This window comes from Acanthopagrus latus, chromosome 3, assembly GCF_904848185.1.
Source record: "Acanthopagrus latus isolate v.2019 chromosome 3, fAcaLat1.1, whole genome shotgun sequence".
NCBI lineage: Eukaryota > Metazoa > Chordata > Actinopteri > Spariformes > Sparidae > Acanthopagrus > Acanthopagrus latus.
The window spans coordinates 25703287-25723069 of record NC_051041.1 but is presented as its reverse complement, the minus strand read 5'-3'; the positions used below and the strand labels follow the sequence as shown (position 1 = coordinate 25723069).

At 39.6% G+C, this 19783-nt stretch overlaps 1 protein-coding gene across 3 annotated transcripts in view; it reads right to left on the bottom strand.

Moving 5' to 3' along the window:
* The window catches only part of LOC119017139 (retinoic acid receptor beta-like), a 246919-nt gene that overhangs the window by 56871 nt on the left and 170265 nt on the right, over positions 1 to 19783 (bottom strand). The window lies entirely within an intron of this gene.

Here is a 19783-nt window from a genome sequence, read left to right as displayed (position 1 = left end):
CTGAAATAACTAGAGAAGGCATGGGGTACTTGGGTTGCGAATGCTCCCTGTTGACCAGCTGAAGCCAAATGCCGATTGCTGGCGGTGAAAACTCTGAATAATGTCCACAATATCTAAAGACTGTGAAACAAAATTGAACTGGTAGCTTAAATCTATTTGAAGTCTTGTCTGAAGAGAATGAAGCTTTGTAATAGTTGGGTGAGAATGAAGCATGAAAATATATAGAGTCTGAAGAGATGTTACCGTGAAAATGAGTCAAAGACTCTGAATCGGACTGAGGAATTCAATAAATCTCAATGTGTCGATGATTGGGAATTTTTAAACACATTTAAACAGAGTTCCTGGGTTGATAATAATGTCGAATTGGTTGAAAAACTAAGGCCAAACTGAATTGGTTGCTTTAATTCATTTGAAGTCTTGTCTGAAGAGAATGACGCTTCCAGTTGGGTGAGAGTGAAGCATTAAAAATAGAATATAAGCTTTGAGACAAACTGCAATGCTAGCTTAAATTTGTGTTGAAAAACAGCTGATGGAGTAAGAAGAGATGTTCAGGCATGAAAATGGGTCAGGGGTGAAAAAGGTGAGAAGAATTTGACCCCTCTCGGGGGGTCTGGGGGCATGGTCCCAGAAGAAAATTTTGAATATTTCATATTTAAAAGCATCAATCTGATGCATTTTGAGAGACAAATCAAGCAAAATTACAGGACAATATGATTGTATAATAAACTTGGTCACATTATGCTACAAGAAATGAGACTGACAACTTGTCTCATGAAATGCCCAACAGCACAACTTAAACAGTGCAATCTGCCACTGAATGAAGAAAGCAAACCCTTAAAGAGTGTGTTCTGACAAGATGAATATGGGTTTTGAAGAAGTTGCTGTCTCTCTGCTTGGAAGAAAGGTGCTGGCTACAGTGTGTTGATTCTATGACCTGCATCTTCTTCTTGTGCACTTTTGTTTGACAGTGTGCCTGCAGTGCATAGTTAATAGCAGTTTTTAAACTGGACAGCAAGCCACCGATTTGGCTGTCCTTTTTGTGGCTAGGTCCGCAGATTTAGACAGAGGGCGGTATATTTGAGGGTCTGTTTTGGTCCGCAAATTTGCCGCCTCGGTACACTTATTTCCACCTCCATTGCTAACGTTATCTAAATTTGAGCCACGGACGTGCCGGCCACTGCGTGAAATGGGCGGAGGTGTCAATGATGTGCACTGTTTTGCGACTCACAGCCGTGGAGTTTTAAAACCAGGAAACAGCTGATCACAGCAGTCAGTCCATCACTTCACCTGCGGACATCAAGATGAGCAACTGGACAGCCGCTGAGATCCAGGAGATGCTAGCGTCTCCTCAGTCTCTTTGACTGTCTTCATCAGAGAATCCAATGTGCTTACTGATCTTCTTGAACATCTTCCTGGTAATTGAAAATGAGTTGTAGAGCTCCCCTCAGGCGCGCACATGTTCGCAGTTCATTCTCTGGTATACCTCCATGTCCCGTCCAGATCCCCCCCCACCCCTTAAAAATATTTTCTCATCGGATCTACACATTCACGTAGGTCACCTGATTTGGTTTCAAAATGGCGAATTTCGCCGAGAGGTGAGTGATTTTCATGCCTGGATGTTACAGTGAGAATGAATCAAATACTCTGATTCGGACTGAGAAATTATATAAATCTCAATATCTAGATGATTAAAACATTTAATTATTTGAATGGAGTTTCCGGCTTGAACGAAAGAAAAAAAAAATCATTGAATATAGTTTAAATATTGGGAAATATACTGTGTGTGTGGGCGTTTGTGTGCATGTGAATGTATGCTTAAGCATGGCTTTATATAAATGTGTGTGTGTGTGTGTGTGTGTCTGTACATGTGTGGTCATATGTGCATGCTTACATATGCATATCTGACTGCATTTGTGTGTGTGTCAAACTGACTCATTGATAAATCTGTCTCTCTGTGTTGGCCCAGTTGATCTCGGTTGCCATGGTGATGGTAACCGGGTTCGTCCTGGTAAGGGACTGTGAGAGTTGATGATTTCAGCTGAGATTCACCTCACATCATCATACTTCTCTCTGCAAAAGAGTAACTGCTACCACTAGAATAATGATATGATCGAAACTACAAGAGCCTTTTGAGCATTCTGTGAGGTTTTTGTGTATCTGTGGTCAGAAATGTATCTTGTTGAGCAGTTTTGAAAAGTGGATGTGTTTGTCTGCCTCTAGATATGTTTCCTCTCAGTTTAATGGGACTCAGCGTGGCAGTTAGTCGGTGTTCCTGTCAGTAAAATGCCCACGGAGCCAAAAGTTTTTGTCTGATTGCCTCCAGAGATCGACTGTAAGCACAAGTGTACCTACAAACTATTGTTTTTATTTTCTGCTGGAGTGCAAATTGTGGAAATGATGGCGATTTGAAGGCGAGATTTTCTGAATATTTTGCAGCTCCTCTCCACCCTGTCAGTTGGCTCCTGCACTCTGGGTATCAGCATTCCACCCCATTCACAACAAAATCTCAAAGTTGCTGAAAAGTTTCCAATGTTTGAAATGCGACTGTGTGCAAAAAAAAAAAAAGAATGCTGTGTAAAGTTGAATTCAGGGGAGAAATATACTCCATTAGATTAGGACTAAGTGGTAGTATGAATGATTAGATGAGCTTTGAAAATGCTTGAAAAAGTGTGAAATTTGAGGATTTTTGAAGATTCCGTCATCTGCTTTAATGGGAATAAAATGGGTGAAAAACTTAAAATATTTTTGAAATTATGAATGATATCAATTAGAAAAATAGATGGGGTCAATTCCCAATTGAGATTAATATTTTGTGTTTGAATGGAGTGAATTTGTTGAAAAATGTGGAAGGAGTTAAGGGCCAAACTTTCTAACCCAGAAGATATAATAATATGAAGAAAATAAAAATAAAGAATTCCAAATAAAACGAACAACATATGTTGTGAATGCCTCCTGCATTCACAACCAACTATGGAAACTCTACACTGCAAAAGAAATGGAACCCAGCTGATGGAAGAATTGAAGAAAGTGAAGAGGGAGAGTTATCGAAACCAAAGTAAACAAGACTGAATGGATGGGCATTCATTCAAAGGACAGACCTCCAGTATTATGTCAAAATCGGCTCCCTCTTTGAATCAGGACTCAGCTAAGATGGTTTAAAACTGGCATTGTCTCTACTAGATCAGTATGTCGGAACACCTGGCTACTTATTGATATAACCTAGTGTCTTACTTCCTTTTCATAGAACTGAGATCAGTGTTTCTGAGTTAAGTTGGGATTTTAATGGTTGTTTTTTGCTTGGCTAGCTGTAGCTTTCATTGCAATTCCCAGTTTGTTGTGCTTGTTGTATGTAAAAAACAAGCCTCATAGACTCGAGTCCACAGGGTCCTTTGCTTCATTAGGTGCACAGCTTGCAGTTACAGGAGGTGATTCAAACAAATCATTAAAGTTCATTACTCATGACAGTCCCAACATCACAAGTCTTGGATCAGCTGCACACTAACCTTTAATATAACAAGAATTGAGCTGGAGAGAAACAGCTGGGCCCTTTATTCAGCACTGAGGCACCTAAGGGACACACACACACACACATATATATATATATATATATATATATATATATATATATATATATATATATATATATATATATATATATATATATATATATATATATATATATCGTTTTGTGGCATATAGATATCTACTTTAAACAGATTTATTTCTTCACATAAACAAAATGCTTCTTGTTAATGAGGAACATCTCTCTCGCTGCTGTCTGCAGTGCTGCGCTTCACTACCTGTGTCAATGTGTTACATCCAAATGAGTCGGAAGCAGCAGTAGCCCATTCCCAGACAGTCTTACATGAGGAAAACTGATTTTGGGCTGTTTTGGGTTTATATGTATTTCAGAATTAATCTCAGCTTTAATATATAGGCCCTAGTCAACATTCTAATGATAAGCTGTAGTTTAGAAATTAGTTTAGTAACGTCAGGTCAGAGGGACAGAGGAGACAGATTGCTGTTGACAGAGGGGGATAGCTAGCTTGAAAAACCATGAGTAAAACATCGCCTGGCATTTAAATTTAAATTCACATTGGCAATAACAATTTGAAGAAATCTGGATTTATTGCTCATTTATTGCTCAAACTCAAGTTACTACTTCCCCATGAGACCCTGAGGGTCTGAGCAAAATTTCAGGCACTGACCACAAGCTGTCGGTCTTGAAATTGAAGTATTTTATATCTCAACATCGGTTGGGCGGATTAACACGAAACTTGATATAATTATTGTCAATACCTTTCTGTGCATATCTGATTAAAGACTTACAGATGTGCCACTAGGTGGCACTTTGGTGGCCGTCTAATTAAATATTTGGCACTGTACACACACCATACTACCTATGGAAATGAAATTGATAGGGGTGGTTAAGACTGGCCCCTATAACTCACACACCAATAATGACCAGCAGGTGGCAGTATTAACACAAAGTGTTTTTGGTTAATAACCCCCACAAAATATATAGCACATTGTGATACATTATATTTAAGTGTTCTCTGAATTCAGCTGAATTGTGTGGTGTAGGCCAAGCCCACTTTTGCAGTAAATTTCCATTCCAAAAATCTTCAAAAATGAAAATTGTACTTTTTCCAACTCCTCCTAGGTGATTTGACTGATTTGCACCAAACTATGCATGTAGCATCTGTGGATCCTCTTGACAAAAAGTTATCAAAAGAATTTTGATAGTCCAAAAAATGACCAAAATATAACAAACAAATTCCTGCACATGTGTGTTTGTGTTTAAAACAGACAGTCTTTCATATCTTCACAAAATACAGTCTGATTACCACAACACTTTTGCTAATTGTGTTCCATGTCCCGATGAGCGTCTGTGCAAAATTTTGTGCAAAGTTGTGATTTTTCTTTGGCCAGAATGATCAAATTTTTCACTGCCTGAACGTGGATGAATTTTATGGATGGATTTGGCAACAAAAAATGTTTTTTTTTTTTGCTCTCAGTCTCACATAGTTTGTCGCTCATTCAAAAACCATAGGCCATGGCCATTTCCGCTTATAAATTTTCAGCAAAATCGCAAAATGAAAAATGTAAATGTAAAATCTACTTTTTCGACCTCCTCATAGGCCTCATGTAGCAAAGCATGAGTGTCCGTGACAGAGCGGTGTGTTCAAAGAAGTAGTACTTCAATGCATTCCCTAAAGACTCTGTGCAAAATTTGGGGACATGACCACTGGATGGTGCCCTTACACCTCAATATTTTTATATCTGAATATTGGCTTGGTTGATTAAGACAAAACTTAGTACAATCGTCGCCCATGGTCCCCTGAGGTGGCACTCTGGTGGCAGTGGCAAGTACTGTGACCCAAACTGTAACAGTGAACCAGATTTTTTTCTTGGGGGTGGTACAGACTAGTTCCAGTAGCTCACACACCAAAAATGATGTGTCTACCTGCAGGTAGTGCTATAACTGGGGCAAATGTTTTGGCTGATAACTCTCACACACCATCTTGCATTTTCAAAAACTTCATATTCATGTGCTCCCTGAATTCAGCTAAGTCAGTTGATATGGGCCATGCCCATTTCCATTGATATTTTATTTCTGCAAAATTGCGAAATTTGATACATCACCTGCTTTCATCTCCTCATAGGCCATTCGACTGATGCACACACAAATTTGCACATAGCATCTATGGACACTTCTGATGAAGTTTTATAAAATAATTTTGATATTCCAAAGAATACTCAAGTTATTCAAACACAACTTCCCGTAGATTTTGGTCACAACAGGAAGTGTTGCATATCTCCAAATTTGCGTGTCCGAATGACATGTAACTTGGCTTCCTACTTCCCTATGCTCCTAAGGCACTGTACAAAATTCCATGCAATTCAGCCACAAGGAGGCGCTTTTATTGCAAAATAACCAAAAAAACTCTTTGGTGGCATATTTCACTGATATGTACGAAAATCAATGAGCATGTATATCATGACCAGATCCAGAAAAAAATCCTATTTGACCAATAACCTAAACCCAACAGGAAGTCGGATATTGTCCATTTAGTCGTCACTTTTAGCAATTGGCAAAAAAAAATTGCACAAAAATGTCAAAGTTGTGAGAAGCAAGCTGGGGTGGTGTTATCTCTCAGTTTGCATACTAAAATCATCTTATTCAGGATTCTTACTTGATTCAAGGTTTACAAACTATGGACTACAATGAGGTGTTCTCCACCAGAGGGCATTGCTGCCTTGCTAATGGATACAAACCTCTGTTTAAGGATCTGTAAGGAAAGTGTAGTCCTTTCATTATTTGTTCCTCATGTAGATTGCAGAAACTTCTTCTGACTTCAGCATAAAATATTGAATTCTGCCAGGAGATGGCAACAAAATTATAATGGAACAACTTCCTCAACAAAGGTCAAAGCGTAAAATATTGAATTCTGCCAGGAGAAGGCAACCAAATTATAATGGAACAACTTCCTCAACAAAGGTCAAAGCACCACATGTTGGAAAAAAGGAAATGAAATTTAACCTCTTCCTGCACTGTCTAAAACAGGGAAGAGATACCTACACACAACCCCGACGGCAGCATCCTGCAACGCGTGTGGACTGCAAGGGCCCATTCATTGCTGCTTGCAGCTACAATTCTTCTTCCTATTTGTCTTTGTCTGAAACAAATGCATTTTTAGAGATCTGAACATTGCAGGAAATGTATACACATTGGTGAACCTGTCAGAAGTGGTGAAACATTTCGCGTTCTATGGGCCGTTTAAACTTCCATCACACGGCTACCAGTAGGTGGTGCTACAGAAAAATTGATGTGTTTTTTGGCCCCAAGTTTCATATACTTTGTTGCACATTCAAAAACCTTATAGCCATGCGTTTGTTGAATTGCGCTGAATCTCGTGGTATAGGCCCTGCCCATTTCCGCCTAACATTTTTTTGTGTCCAAATGACATGAAACTCTGATTCCTACCTCCCCATGAGCCCCGAGGCGCTGTGTAAAATTCTGTGCAACTCTGCCTCAAGGGGGCGCTTTTATCACAAAATAACAACAAAAAAAACCAAACAAAAAAACCCCACTTCTCTGGCATGTTTCACCGAAATGTAGGAAAATCAATGCTCATGTATTACATGACCAGATCCAGGAAAAAATCCTATTGGACCAACAATCTAAACCCAACAGGAAGTCATATATTGCACATTTAGTCGTCACTTTTAGCAATTTGCAAAAAATCACACAAAAACATTTTAAAGTTGTGAGAAGCAAGCTGTGGTGGAGTTGTCTCTCTGTTAGCATACTTTGTCTCAGACAAAAGAGACCCATTACCCACAACAGAAGCCTCCTTAATCAGGATTATCACTTGATTCACTATTTACTAATTTCTACAATGGCCTACATTCAGGCTTTCTCCACCGGAAGGCAGTGCTGCCTTGCTAATGGATTCAAATATCTGTTTAGGAGTCTGTAGGTTAACACTGTGTAGTCCTCTCATTATTTGTGCTTTGTTTAGATTGCAGGTATTTCTCCTGACTTCAGTGTACAATATTTAATATCGGCAGGGGCAGGCCAGTCAAATTATAAAAGGAATAACTTCCTCACTCCAATCTGGACAAAATTCACATGTTTGATGAGTCCAGCCCTGAACACATGGGCAAATATACAGTCGTAGTCAAAGTGCCACATGTTGGACACAGTATCTGACATTTGATCCCTTCCTGCGCTGTCTGAAACACAGTTATGAGATGCATACACAATAATCGGCTGACACCCCGATGCCTGTGGACTCTGAGGACCTGTTCATTGCTGCTTGCCACTTTAATTAATACTAGTGTATTGCCCGTAGGAAGTATGTATTCCTATAGAAAACTGGGGGGTTAAGTAGCTTTTTCATGGATGGCCCAATGAGGCTGTGTTTGAAGGTGAGACATCAGGGATATTTAGGTTTGTTGTGAAATTTGATATTCCAGGGTATAATTGGCTATTTTTGATTTTTCCATTATATTTCACCTTAAAACTATTCACCTTGGCTTGCTTGGTGTCATTATTTTCAGCACAACCTCACATGTGTGACTGTACATTTATTTTTTCATTTTGACATACTGTATTAACATAATTGACCTGAAATCTAAAAAAAACCCATAAAATCTGAGTAGGAAAATTAGATTTTTTTACTGTGAAAAACCACAAGTGTTTAGCAAACATTAAAAGTATAGATAAGTATAAATTGTTATATGTAAGCTATATGTAACTAATTTTAATGCAGGCAATGCCTCAGGCTCAGGTCTCACTCAGCTCTTTCCTGCCTGCTCCACATTCAGCAGTCTTATTATTTTTTACTCATTAAATAAAAAAATAAAAAAATGACTCCACTAAACACACTACACCAAACACTACATAACACACTACCTTTACACTCCAAACATGCTAAATGTTGCAAATCTCTCAATTCTCAAAACTCGCTATGACCATCGGTGTCTATCACCCTCCCTCCTACAACTTCCCCCTGTCCCTTAGTGACCAAATCACGTGGTTTGCCATATAATTTTGTGACTGGTTGGTGTGGTACCTATTTACACCAATAGGAAAGGGGGTAGCACAGGTTTCTTTGCGTACGAACACTTCCTGCTTGCAGACACTTGTGAGAAAAGCCCGTTCTGACCGTTTCTTCCTGCACCAAACGCACAGCAAACGCCCAAACAAATCTGACGTTGCACACCCTTAAACGACGCAGCAGCCACATTGAAAAACATTTCTTGCTTTTATAGAGAGATCATCATTTTATGGCTCATACATAGTATTATAATTCTGATATGAGCATTTTCATGTTACGTAATAGTCTACGGTCATAGTAGTCACCGTCAGTTGCAGCAGTGAGAGTACAGTGCGTTTGCATTTTCTCATGCTGTATGATCAAAATGCCATTGTGACAACAGTAGTTGACCAGCAGGGTCCAGCAGAGGGAGCACAGAGCTGTTGAGCTGTGTTCTCATAATAAGGGTTTACCTGTGCTTAATGAAAATGTGTAGATCTGCTTGGAGACTATTTGTATTTCTAAATTCATTGATTTACCCATACCATGATGACATAAGGGTGCAATTTAAAAAATAATGAGCACATTTATTAGTCAGATCACATGAACATGGAACAAGCTAAAGTGCTTTAGAGTGCTAAATATTTATTTAATATATGAACATTTCCTAAAGGTTGATGCTAGAGTTGATGGGCTGGAGGGACAGGAGAGGGACACACTGTGCTGTGTGCTGTATTGTTACCTTGAGACAACAACATGTTTTTATTGATTAATAATGGATGTTGGAGTTTAATTGTTCCTTATATACAGTTTCTAGGAAGAGCAATATGTAATAGTGAAATACAGAATATCATGGAATGGCTGCAGCAAGTTCAACGAAAATGGTGAGGAGAATAGGAGAGAGTGGGCATCCTTGCCAAGTCCCCCTGTTTAATGTTAAGCTTCGATGTTAGTCTATTAGTGATTATGGTGGCTGAAGGTGCAGTGTATAGAATTTTAACCCACCTGATAAATTATTCCCCTAAAGCCTCATTTTTGCATTGTGGAACACTTACTTTGTAATTTGTTTGCTTCCTCTATTAGGTTACTTACATTAATGTCTTTGAGTTGTTTGATTTTTTTTTTTTTAGTCCTGTTCACCTTCTTGTTCTTTTTTTTTTATAGCGGAGAATGAAATTATGATACCTATTATTTTACCTGCTTTTTTATTCTATTCTCTATTTTTTTCTACTGGTTGTAGTAGAATCTGAGAGTCATACGTTAACACAAATTACAAAAGCAGTGTGGCTCCATTAAGAAACAGAACAGTGTGTGAATAGTGGAGCAAGAGAAGGAGAGATAGCTACGCATAAACACAACACTACCAAAAGCTCAAATCCGCTAAAAAAAGATAACTGTAGTGTTTTCAGAGCCAGAGCCAGCCTTAGGCATAGGCAGTATAGGCAAATGCTAGGGGCACTGTCATCTGCAGGGGGTGCTGCAAACAGGGGAGGAAAAATAAATGATTGAATGAATGAATGAATGAATGAATGAATGAATAAATAAATAAATAAATAAATAAAAATAGTACTAGTAATAATAACAATAACAACAACAACAACAACAACAACAACAACAATAATAATAACCAGTGCTATTATTACTATTATTTTGAAATATTTGATATGCCCACAGTAACATAATGTCATAGCAAACACTATTAATTAACGGAGAGGCCTTTTTTCTGGGTCCCTGGCTCAGTGCTCTGTACCTGTCTTCTGTGGGGGGAGTGGGTTAAGAGGCCAGCTGCCTGAATCTGATTGGACTGAGACCCCAAGACCAAGAGAGAGATTTCCTGATACTGTAGCGGAATCACAATGTCCCAAAGACTGAAACCACCTGGTGCCCAGTGAAGGAAAAGAAGAAAAGAAGACGAAGAAAAACGTGAAGAAGATACAGGTACATTCACGTCAATGTGATGAAGTGAAAGAAAATTAATAGTTTAATGCATCATTAACAACATCTTTGTTAGAGCAAAGTGTTAGCTTGCTAGCTTAATGTTACTCAGGACGATAGCAGCATCATTTAACAATCAATAAATAGTTTGAGTCGACATGTGTTAATGTTACTCCACCTTAAATTCATCATGGACATTTGGATAGTTAATGTTAGGCCTGTTCAGGTGCTATTTTACAGTTGTCTTTCCTGCTCGTGTGTCAGTTAAAATGCTATTAGTTTTCCATCCCCCTTTGTAATAGTTGTAAGCCTTTGGTTATTATGTCACAGCTTGTTTGTTTTACATCAGTGTTAAAGTGCAGTTAAAGTGGATTACTGTTAATATTAATTCTCTATTAACTTTCCCATATCATTCATATCATATATATATATATATATATATATATATATATATATATATATATATATATACATATTTATATTTATATATATATATATATATATATATATACAAATATACATATATACATATATATATTTATATATACATATACATACACACACACACACACACACACACACACACACACACACACACACACACACACACACACACACTGCACTTGCACTCTGGTTACACTGAAATAAAGTTGAATGAATCTCATCACATTTTCATTATTGGTCTATATTAGACTTGTGTATAGCACACACCAAGCATCTGTTTTTTTTGTTTTGGGTAAAATGTAACATGCAGTGGTCACATATACTTCTCTCCTCTAATCAGATGCACTTTTAACATATTTCACCACTGCCCCAGTGACACAGCATCAGGTGTTCCTGTCCCTCTCCCTCAGCACAACAGTGACACATCAGGACCAAAGGCTGCACAAAGACACCCTGGTGAATGTCCATCTCTTCCAACTGACAAAGTAAGATGAGAGTTAGTTCACAGAGGACCAGTTCAAATAAAAAAGCACTTACACATTTCCCATAAACAAAGATGGGAGAGTGCCAACATGGAACATGGAAGAAGTTGGAGGTCGTTTTGCAAAGCGGCTAACAATAGATAAGCAAGAGATGACACTCTGAGGCTGAGAGATAATATGTTTGCACAATGCCTTATTTATATTGTATTTTTATCACTTGCTTCTTTCTTCAATTTTTATTAGGTGTGATATTTTTGACTTAAAAGAAATACAATCTTGAATACATGCATGCGGTTTCTGTGTGAGTGTATGAAAATTGATTGTGAAATTGACTGTGATGCAAGGGGGTGCCGGTTAAGATCTTGCCTAGGTTCAGAGCAAACTATGTCCAAGGCACATTGAGCACCAGACCTGTAGTCAACACAGGACATGAGTCAAAAGGTCCTCATCAAATTTCTGTATTTAAAACTTCCCAAAATGTTAAAGTAGCTATTTGCTAAAACTACTTAGTTGTATGGCATATTTCTCATCATCTCACCAGCAGAGCTAAAACAGCTGGTGTACTAATGCAACTAAGTACACAATACACTGTATGTGTAATGAGTTACACAGTTACTGCACTGACATTTTCAGTTACAAAAATATTCATGGTATGAAATACGTTACGACAACACTTACACTGCACAGCAACATCTTTGAATGAGCAATGAGCATACCTGCTGCAGTCACACAGTCTGTTATCGCCTACTCCAAAAGTGGTCTGGCTTCAGCGAATGTTGATGATTAGGACAACCAATATGTTTGCATATATATGAGACACAAGTGTCACACTGGGAGAAAAACATTGTTTTCAAAGAAATAAATTGAAATCAAACTGTAATCCTCTGGAAGAAATTCCAGCTCCTCTTTCTTCCCCTTACAACAACTAAATTAACTTTGTACTACTGGCTACCCGACATCCAGGTACCAAAAAAACATAAAGGCAGTAATGGCAATTAAGCTACAAAATTAGGTAAGCAGTGCTCCTGGTTTACAGTGAAGGTGATTCCAATCTAATAAGAAGCTGGACTGAAAAAGAATAATTTCAAGTTTTTTTGTCACTATGTTTCTAAAAGATATGTCGTGTAAAATTACAATAAAACACATATTCTTTCTGTATAAGGTCCCACATGCATTGCTATATCACACGCAACCCATCCTGCTGTATGTAAGATTTACCAGGTATATCATATTGTCAGTGTTGGGAAAGCTACTTGGCAAGTGTAGCTTGTAAAACTACATGTAGTTCAGCCTGACAGTGTTTTGAACAAACTACATTCATACCCCTGATGGAATGTAGTTTGTAAAACTACTGCTAAAAAAAGTAGCTTCAGCAACTACTTAGACTCATTATACTCATTTACCTCAGCATTAAATAAATCAACATATGGTATATATGAAACAAAATATAATAGCCTACAAAAAATTACATGCCAGCAGAAATATGCTACAACTAAATTTTTATTTTTTAAAGAAACAAAGCTGACATTTTTGGTCAAGATCACAGGAACTTCAGAGGGAAGTACACTAGAACTAGATGCCAGGGCAGAATCGCTTGTTGATACAACACATGAGCAGTCTCTCAAAGTTTTTAGCGGTCCATGGACGTCCTTCTGTTAACACAACATAGGAAAAATACTCAAAAAACAACAAAAAACCCTATGAAAGGCGGGATAGTGCAGAATAATGGTATAGAAAGGGGGATGGTCCCAAATCTGTCCGTGAGTATGTGCATGTGTTTTCGTGTGCATCATTTGTCATAATGTGGTGACAAACAGTGTCTGGGGCAGGGGGTTGCAGTCCGGATAGAGGCTGGTGAGCCTGTGATTTAGGAAGATGTGATTTAGGAAGACAGTGACAGTGCGCCCCCCCACTCACCCAGGGCAATCAATTACCACCGCACTTTGAGCAAATTACTGCTAGCATGAGCAGATACATCCAAATGACGCATTGGACAAGAGGCCATGAAAATATATGCCTTTTTAATACCCATAAAAGGGGCAGAGGGTATCCATGCAGCGCAGGCGCTCATCGTAAATGTAGCGCCTGTGATCACTACTACAGTGAAAGGTCTACCTCTTTACTTTTGCCTTTAAATGTGTGTTTGGCACTATAAAGTCCCTAAGTTTGAGGACTTATCTAATGCCAAAAGACAGTGTAGGTGAGACCCTGTGTTTTCTTCCTAAGCCCTCTGTGGCAACATCCCTAGGGGTCAAAGCAATTGTTTTATCATTATTATTTTTTTAAATCATCATTTATGACATAAAACAGAAAAAAGTCTAACTGGCTTTGTCTGAACAAAGGTAAAACAAAAACAATTGTTTGCATTTTGGTTTGATATATGACTTAAAGCTACATTTATCTGTTACGATGGTTACTCGGGGCAAAGATGTCATAGAATTGTGCCTCTGTTTGGCATTAGAATGCATCTGGGTATATCTGGATGCATAATCTAAATGGACAACCCATAAACTGATCTAAGCCATCTGTAAATGTAGTCTGTATATTCTTAAGAAAAGCCCAGGGTCTCCAAACTTGACCTCCTCCTGCTACTTCAAGTTGCCCAATAAACACTACAAGTCGTAGCAGAAGCTGGCAAGTTTTTGTTTACAGAACGCTTATTTAGAAATTATTGGTATATTTTCAATCAGAGCCTGAATGATATATCAGTCCATCAGTATTAAATATTTCTTTCTTATATGTGCATTTTTGAAAACATTTCATTTTATAGAACATGATGCTTGAGGTAATTCCTAATTATGAAACTCTCTGTGAGGAGTTGTAGCAGACTGGACTACTCCTTTCCCCTCCCTCACACCAGAGATTGCTGTGAGGGAGAGGAGGGGCTGTATAAGTGAAAAATGATATGATGAGCGCACACTTGTGGGAGGAAAGACAACAGGAGAGTGTGTGTTTGAGAAAAAGCAGAGAAGAAACACTGGAAGAGGGTCTGGAAAGGAGGGAGTGTTTGCAGCAAAAAAACAAAAAAAAAAAACACATGAGAAACCAAGCATCAGGACCAAGGTTTCCACTATCATCAGAGTGGGTTTGGAAAAGGGCTGCTGATAAATGTGCTCTTCATCTGGACACTCAGCATTTCCTTTTTACTCAGAGACTGCCTGCCTTGAATTCATCACTGCTCCCTATTTCACACTATCCCACATCCACGTGGGATAGTTGGGACACCTGGGAAATCACCACATCTTCCAGTTTGGACTCTCCTTTCCCCCTCATATTCCAGTAATACCGCATGGGCTGAACACTGATTTAAGCCTATTCTTTCGACCTTTTGTGGTGTGTACAATTATTAAGGCTGAAAACCCCGAGGTATCTTTTATAATAATGATAATAACATTTTATAATTATTAATATAATTAATGTTATATCTGGCACACTAATTAGAATACTTTAAGGCCTTCTTACATTATGCTACAGTGTCTTTTGGCATCAGAAAAGCATTATGGACCTAATTCAGAGTTTGAGGGAGCCAAACACACATTGAAAGGCAAAAAGTAAAGATAAACATTGAGACCTTTCATGTAGAGGTCAGCAGTAGTGATCACAGGCACTACATTTACGATGATTGTCTGCACTGCATGGATTCCCTTTGCCCCTCTTGCGGGTATTAAAAAGACATACATTTTCATGGCCTCTTGTCCAGTGCATAATTTAGATGTATCTGCTCATGCGAGCACTGATTCGCACATTTTGGACGGTTTATTGTTAAACAAAAAATGTCCTTCCTCCCTTTTGTATGTGTCCCATTGTTTGATAATCAGGCCTCAGGGATCATATTTGTATTTGTGTATACTGTATACAATACATACAATATATACTGTATATATGAAAATAAAATGATTCATCATTATCATTATCATCATCATTTTTACCGTTTACTTATTTTGCACCAAAGTCCAGCTTTTGTTGTTTGCGTGGTGGGGGACCTTCTGCAGAAGTCAAGGCTGTGGCTTTGCTTGCAGCCCTCTGCTTAACACTACCTGGCGGGACTTGCTCTGTAAACTTAACTGTGCTGCGACTTCAAATGTTTCAAATTTGATGTTGTGTATTTGAAGCATGATAGCACTTTGTGGCCAGCTCAGAGTGTACAACAAACCTTAATGTTCTCACCTTGAGCTGATATGAGCTCAAAATGATGACTGTATTTCCAAGTTGAAAACACGCATCTCTGTCCTCCCCCCATAGTTGTTTGTGTTAGTGTTGCTGCTTTGTGTTACACGAGAGTTTTCCTCGTGCTGAAAATGTGATTTGTTGCATATATGACATCACTCCCTGAGATGCAAGAAGAAAGGAAAATGTATATTTTTACAAAGGAAAATGACAAAAATAATAGTAAGGCACAATGACTTGAATAAGTAACTTTAGTCTGATTACTGGTTTGGAAATATTAACATTAGATTACTCGTTACTTGAAAAAGTGGTCAGATGACCACTAACCCTAACCCTAACCCAAGTGGCAAACCATTTTTTATTACTTATAATGCAAATATAAATTGTTGTTTGCTAATGTGCATACATTTTAAAAATGTACTAAGGTATATGTAACTGTTTACATTTAAATGCAGGCAATGCTCAGGCCTGCCTGAACTCCTTCCGGCTGAATGAATGTAGTCTCCTCATTGTTTTGACTCATTAAACAAAAAAATGACTCCACTACACACTAAACACACTACACCAAACACTACATAACACACTAACTGTACACTCCAAACACGCTAAATGTCACAAATCTCTCAACTCTCAGTATCACTGGCTGTCTCTACACTGACCGTCGTTGCCTGTCATTCATCCACCTACATCCCTCCCACAACTTTCTGTTCCTCAACAACCAAACTTGCTGCTTGGACACTTTGGTGCCAAAACCGTGTGGGGAAGCGGCTAGCAGCTAGCTACACACGGACAGCCAGATTCCGATTCCACTTTGTTGTCCGCACATCTCCGGATCTTCTCAGACCGGAACAGACTCGGTCTGGACTTGTTTAGTCTCATTAATCCATAACAGTCAGTTTAGATGCACAAAACAGAACAACAACGAACCACCGGCAAAATCCTCGTTCAGCTCACGCCGCTGGAGGTATAAATCTGTTTGTTTGTCGTGGATGTCATGAGCTCTGCTCTGGTGCGCATGTGCCTGTGGTAGCTCCAGTGGACAATGCTTGCAGAATCTGTAAAGCATTGATGTGTCATGTCATTGTCCGTAACTGCTTATCCCTTTCCATGGGGTTGGGGGGTGTTGCTGCTGGAGCCAATCCCAGCCTTGTTCTCAGGGCGAGGGAAGGGTACTCCCTGGACAAGTCGCCAGCTCAACACAGGGCCCTCATTGATAAGCAATGTGGGGTTCAGTATCTTGCTCAAGGGCACTTCGGCATGCAGCTCAGCCCTGCCCGGAGCCGGGATTTGAACCAGCGACCTTCCGATCACTAGTCAACCTGCTCTACCAGCTAAGCTACAGCTGCCCTGTAAAGCATTTATGAAATAATGAACCAAAACAGCAGCCATGTTGAAACTCTCCGGTCAGTCTGACCCTGATCTGCAGAGATATTTGAGGAACACACACATACACACACACACACACACACACACACACACACACACACAGACAGGCAGACAAACAGAGATTCCTTGCTTTTATGGAGAGATTAGATCATAGCCTGTCATAGTCAGTGATGCCAGTAACGCATTACTGGCATCACTGACTATGACCTAATTAAATTAATATTCCAGACATGTTAAAAAAACAGATGCCTAATTACACATTAAGCCAAAAAACAGTTTTGCTTTTCTTTTTTTGCCACTTGGAGGCGGACCTCTATGATATCACACATGTTTAATGAATTATAACCTTCTATGTTTGTTATTTATTATTGGTTGCTAACATGTTAGCAAACAGCTGTCAAATTATACATCCAGCAGACATGGAAAAACAATAGCATTCATATGGAATCATTTCATGGCTAGCTGATCAATCCATTTCCTCTGTTTTATATCAATAGGTGTTTGGTTTGGACTCCAAAATAGAAAAACACAACATTTTTCTGGTTCCAAAGGTAGTAACAATATAGGTCACTAGGACTTTGACATGATGCTCTTTGAAATGAGGTGTCTGATATGAACAACCAATGCACAATCAATCAGGTTTCAAACAATCACTTTTCAAGCTGAGAAGTGTGTGCATTCACTGCCACTGTACAGGCTTTGAAGGATCTCTGTGAATTAACGAGTGTCAGGTGTTTCTGAGGCACTCTCTGGAGTGTTAGACTGAGGGATGAAGGGTCACTGAGTGGGGTTAAGACACCCTGCTGAATTCAGTCTTTACAGTAATGCCTCCTGTCACACTCCCATCCCTTTGTTTTCTGAGACACTCTTCTCCCCCTTCTTTTGTTAATGATCGATGTCCCAACCTCTGTCTTTTGTCTTCTTATTTATTTCATGGCTGTCTCTAGGCCCGCAGTACAGTGTGGTGGTTTTTGCTTTGTTGTGCTGCTTTATCAAGATACTGAGTGGTTCAGCGGCAGCAGGCATGGACAGCAAACGTTTTGAGAAGCCGCCGGCAAGCCATCTCTGTTTGCCAAAGTCTACACAGTGTCTCTTTGAGGAAACAGATGCAGTGGTAAATAAACACTACTTATCTGAAAGCCATGTGGTGCAGCCCAGGCGGCTTGCCATAGCACTTAACATGGCAGCTCCCTAACAATAACCAGGTTGGTGATGAGCAGAGATGATAATTCTCTGTTGCCACCAGAGCACTGACTTTAAGTTAACGGTCCTGATGGACAAAGGGGCGGAGGGGAGAGGAGTAGTGTGGGGATGAGAGGGGCACATATGCACAGAGGAAGTGCCTCATGAAGGTCTCAATGCTAGTTCAGAGGCTTTTGTACACTGATAAGACTAAACAAATAAAAGAGGTGAACTGTCTTTGGCTTACAAATTGTTTTGTGTTAAAAAAATATATGGATAAATTGATACTTACTATCTATTCTGAATATCTGAAAAAGTTTCAATGCAATTTTCTGCCCTTATCGATAGACTAGTACCAGCTGCCAGTTCGACACCTGCTAGTGGCTCCCAACCAGCGGTCCTGTTCCTACTCCCCAGTTGGCGGTTCTGCCTGCGCCTGTCCCTGGTACCCAGTCGGTGGTTCTGTCAGCGCCTGCCAGTGTTCCTCCATCAGCATTCCAGCCGACAGCTGCCAGAGATCCTCCATAGGCTCCCCAGCCGACAGCTGTCACTGATCCTCCGTCAGCTCCCAGGCTGACAACTGCTGGTGGTCCTCCATCAGCTCCAGCCTTTGCCGCCGGCTTCCAGAGGGTCTCAGTCTTCATGCCAGCTGCTGGTCTCAAGAGGGTCTCAGCCTGTGTACCCACTGCCGGCTGCCAGTAGATCCCAGCCTATGCCCTTGCTGCTGGCTTCCAGTGGGTCCCAGCCTTCACATTCACCACCGGCCCACAGAGGGCTTTCGCCTTCACCCCAGCTGCAACCTCCAGAGGGCCCCAGCCATCGCCAACAGCCTCCAAAGGGATTCAGCCATCACCAACTGTCCCCAGAGGGTTTCTGCCTTCACAGCAGGCCTCCTGATTGGCCGCTGCCCCGCATCCCGTCCCGTCAGTCTGCCCCAGTCTGACTCTAAGCACTGTATTTTAGCCTTTAGTTGATACTTTGGTTTTTGTCCTAGTGACTCATTTTGACTCATTTCTTGTTCTCTCTTTTTTTGTATTTCAGCATTGTATTAATTGAAGCTTGCTTTTTGTTCTCCCAGTCCTGCCTCCTGTGTTTGGGTCCTCATTGAGTTTTCCCCTTCAAGTGTAACAGATGCTTTTTCCTACTAGCCAAAAAAAGGTGTGTCTCATTGTCATGTTATATAATTATCTTTTAATAAAAGAGAAAACAAAAAATGTTATGCCACTGATTTTGTGTTTATTTTTACCGTTGTATCAGAAACGTCATGGAGGTAATGAATTGTCACAATTGCATTGTCAGAAATTCCAGCACAAACGTGCATTCAGTATAGAGAGCTCCATAAAAACTAAACATGATAGTCTGAAGTCATTCTAGCTGCTTTAAGGCCATATTTATTATTTTGAGTAATAATGCTATTGACCTCATGTTTTTGTTTTCTTTCTATTTCCTGTTCTGTTTCATAGCTCCTGGTTTCTTTCGCTGGCTATAATCAGTAGGTGATGTGAGAGCAGACAACTGGGAATGCTGTCCATCTTGTCATCAAAATGACCACAATGTGTTGCATGTTAACCTGCCATCCCTTTCCACCTACCCCCTGTATGGATCTAGACCCAGGCACCATCCAAGAGTGTTTCAGTTTTG